At 35.4% G+C, this 4,572-nt stretch overlaps 1 non-coding gene across 1 annotated transcript; it reads right to left on the reverse strand.

Annotated features, from left to right (window-relative positions):
* Positions 1–253: 253 nt before the first annotated feature.
* Positions 254–325, reverse strand: TRNAW-CCA. Its single transcript has one exon. It is a non-coding gene; the product is annotated as a tRNA-Trp (tRNA).
* Between the last annotated feature and the right edge of the window lie 4,247 nt (positions 326–4,572).

A 4,572-nucleotide genomic window follows, 5' to 3' on the forward strand; every position in this document is an offset into this window, starting at 1 on the left:
TGGGCACTTGTGGTTAGGCGTGTATTCTATGGTTTTGTTTTGTTTTGTTTCCTCCCAGTTATGTTGCCCTATGAGGTTCCAGAACTCCCCATAGACCCACCTGTGAGAGAGTTCTTGAAAGTGAAAGTGAAGTCACTCAGACGTGTCTGACTCTTTGTGACCCCATGGACTGTAGCCTACCAAGCTCATCTGTCCTTGGGATTCTCCAGGCAAGAGTACTAGAGTGGGTTGCCATTTCCTTCTCCAGGGGATCTTCCCGACCCAGGGATCGAACCTGGGTTTCCTGCATTGGAGGCAGACGCTTTAACCTCTGAGCCACCAGGGATATGGAAACTTCTCCTCCTTCACAGTTCCCTCCATTAGGAGGACGGGTCTCCATCCCTAACTCTATGTCTCTCTTTTTGTCTTTTATATTTTGCCCTACCTCCTTTCAAAGAGAATGGGCTGCCTTTCTGGGTGCCTGGTGTCCTCTGCTAGTGTTCAGAAGTTGTTTTGTAGAAGTTGATCAGCATTCAAATGAATTTTTAAATGAATTTGTGGGGGAGAAAGTGGTCTCCCTGTCCTATTTCTCCACCATCTTAGGACCGCCTCCCCATTATTTTAAATTTTAAAACAACCTTACTTTTGAGGAATAATCTGTATGTTAAAGCCTTTCAGGAAAAAACACTTCAAGACACAGTGTTCCAACAAGGAAATTCCTCTAAATATATGTGAGAGAAAAAATGAAAATCTTACCCAAAAAAATATTCCACAGATTAGAAAATGTGTTATTTCCTAATTCACTCTATGAGACAAGCAAAACGTTGATTCTAAATCCAGCATTACATATAAGAAAAGAAAATTACATGGAGACAAAAGTCCTTAACTTACTCAAAGCAAAGAAAATCAAGAAATAACCCCCAATGATAATGTGTTACAACCAAGCATGGCTGTATTTTAATGAGATTTAGAGCAACAGTGAAAATGAGCATACAATTTTTCCTACTTGATCTATCAATTTTCTCTCTAAAGGGATCAATTTGTTAAATTCAATTTATCTAGGGATAGTATCCAGTTTATCTAAATTTCCAAATTTATTACATAGAAGTCTGCAAAGTAGTCTGTTGTGACTTCTTTACAGTATTTATTTCAGTGCTTCCTTCCCCCGTATCCTTTTCCCACATTTGCGATTTCTCTCTCAACCCCACATTTTTTCTTGGATTACGTTACTTAGTAATTTGTCTATATTGATTATTATATTTTAAAAGCAAGATTTTACTATTTGAATCTATTGTTTTTCTCTTCATTGTTTTATTTATTTCTGATATTTTTGGTATTACTCCATTACTCGTACTTTATTGCAGTTTATTTGTTGTTTTATTTCCAAACTTTGGGCTTCCCTCATAGCTCGGTTGGTAAAGATTCTGCCCACAATGCAGGAGACCTTGGTTAGATTTCTGGGTTGGGAAGATCTCCTGGAGAAGGGAAAGGCTATCCATTTCAGAAATGACTGAGCATCTTTCCCACTCCAGACTTTTGATTTTAATTCATTTATTTTCATTTTTTTCATCTTTATTGTTAAGGTATTAAAGACCATGAAAATTCTTCTGATCAGTTGTGTAAATATGCCCCATCAGTTTTACTATGGAGTATTTTAAATGTTGTTAATTTTTAGAAATTTCAGAATTTTGATTGGTGTTTCTCCTATCACAAATGAGTTGCTTAAGAGTTAATTCCTTCTTCATTCACCATGGAATTATCTATTTATTTTATTAATTAACTTATTGTATTGTGTTCAGAAAGTGTTCTCTTAATAATTTTACTTTATGAGATTTACTGATATTCACATTATAAGATAATACTGAAAAATACTTCTAAATCTTCCATGTGCTCTGAAGAAGAAACTACTCTTGCCATTATCAGGGTAAAGTTTGATATATACCCATAAGATCTACCATACTGTTTATGTTGCTTAGATATTTCATTACCCTCCTCTACTCCCATGTTTTCTAGTCTACTTGTCATGTCTTGCCTACATCTTAACTGGGTTAAATTTCTAGTTATTACTATGTATCTACCTATGGGTCCATTCACCTCTTATAGTTGTATTTTGTAAAGGTGGTTGTGTCACTTGGTACACAGATATGCATAATGGTAATAATTCTTTATTATAACCTAAGGGTTATAGCCTTTTTTAAAAAATGCCCTTTCTTAGAAAAATTGTCAAATATGTAGAAATTAAATAACATACTCCTAAGCAACCAATGGATCAAAGATGAAGTCAAAAGAAAAAATAGAAAACATGTTTATTAAAATGAAAACACAACTTTCCACAACTTATGAGATACAGTAAAAGCAATACTAAGAAGAAATTTTATAGCAGTAAACACAAACAAAAAATAAGAAATATCTTAAGCAACAAAACCTAACTTTAAACTCAAAAATTATAAAAGAAAAAACTAACCCCAAATTTCGCAGAAAGAAAGAAATAATAAATATTAAAGAATCTCTATAAACAAAACAGAGACCAGAAAAACAATTGAAAATATTACTAAAACAAGAGCTGATTTTCAGAAACAGTGGAAAGTGGAAACAGTGTCAGACTTTATTTTTTTGGGCTCCAAAATCACTGCAGATGGTGATTGCAGCCATGAAATTAAAAGACACTTACTCTTTGGAAGAAAAGTTATGACCAACCTAGATAGCATATTCAAAAGCAGAGACATTACTTTGCCAACTAAGGTCCGTCTAGTCAAGGCTATGGTTTTCCAGTAGTCATGTATGGATGTGAGAGTTGGACTGTGAAAAAGGCTGAGCGCTGAAGAATTGATGCTTTTGACCTGTGGTGTTGGAAAAGACTCTTGAGAGTCCCTTGGACTGCAAGCAGATCCAACCAGTCCATTCTGAAGATCAACCCTGGGATTTCTTTGGAAGGAACTATGCTAAAACTGAAACTCCAGTACTTTGGCCACCTCATGCAAAGAGTTGACTCATTGGAAAAGACTGTGATGCTGGGAGGGATTGGGGGCAGGAGAAGAAGGGGACGACCGAGGATGAGATGGCTGGATGGCATCACGGACTCGATGGACGTGAATCTGAGTGAACTCCGGGAGATGGTGATGGACAGGGAGGCTTGGCGTGCTGCGATTCATGGGGTTGCAAAGAGTCGGACACGACTGAGCAACTGAACTGAACTGAACTGAATGAAAGTAACAAAATTTTAACTAGACTAAAAATTACAATAAAAACTCAACAAAATCAGAATGAAAAAGACAACTGACTCCATCAAATAACAATCATAAGAGACTACTATAAATAATTACACACAAATTGGATAATCTAGAAATAAATGGAAAATTCCTTATAAATAGGACATACCGTGCCTGAATCAAGAAGTAGAAATCTTAATACACTGAAAACATGTAAGGCTATTGAAAATGAGTCAATAATCAAACACATTCCAATACAGACAATTCTAAGAACAGATGGTTATACCAGTTAATTCTAGCAAGCATTTGAAGAAGAATTAACACTTGTCCTCAAACTTTTCCAAAAACTGAAAAGGAGGGACCAGTGCCAAACTCATTTTATGAGATTAATACCAAAGTCAAATAAGGACTCTGAAAAACAAACAAACAAACCATAAAAACTATAGGCCAACCTTTCTTATGAATATAAATGAAAAATTCCTAAGCAAAATACTAGCAAACCAAATTCAAAAGTATGTCAAAAGGATCAGATGCCATGACCAAGTGGAATTTATCCCTGGAATTCAAGGATGCTTCAATATATGCAAGTAAATAACTGTGACACACCACATTAACAGAATGAAGGATGAAAATCACATGATGATCCCAATACATGCAGATAAGGCATCTGAAAAAATTCAACACTCTTTCAAAATGTTCAACAAACTATGCATAGAAGGAATGTAGCTCAATAAAATAAAGGCCATATATGACAAACCCACTGCTAACATCTAATTGGGCTTCCCTGGTGGCTCAGAGAGTAAACCGTCTGCCTGCAATGCAGGAAACCCGGGGTTCGATTCCTGAATCAGGAAGATCCCCTGGAGAAGGAAATAACAACCCGCTCCAGTATTCTTGCATGGAAAATCCCATGGATGGAGAAGCCTGGTAGGCTACAGGCCATGGGGTCGCAAACATCTAATTAATGGTAAAAAAATTAAAATAAAAAATAAAAACCTTTCATCTAAGATCAGAAGCAAGGCAAAGATGCATGAGTGAATCCAGACACTATTATTTCAGCTAAAGAATGTGCTCACCACATTGGTGTATAAAATAAACTATGTATTTCATGTATAAAAGAAAAAACATAAAACATGATGTAAAAAATAACCCCAAATATATTAAAGATCACAACAGAAGACAATGGATTAAAGATGTCTATAAAAAGCACAGTTTATGAGATAGGATTAAAGAACTGAGAACACAACTGAGAACATCATGTCCAATACATGATTATTTATAGTAGCGAGTTTTAAAACCTAGATGTGCCTCTAGTAGTAGAAATGTAAATAAATGCATTATTGTATATACACTGCAGTAGTTGTAAAGAATAAACCAGATCTTA

Source organism: Oryx dammah, unplaced genomic scaffold (genome assembly GCF_014754425.2).
Source record: "Oryx dammah isolate SB20612 unplaced genomic scaffold, SCBI_Odam_1.1 HiC_scaffold_23, whole genome shotgun sequence".
Lineage (NCBI taxonomy): Eukaryota > Metazoa > Chordata > Mammalia > Artiodactyla > Bovidae > Oryx > Oryx dammah.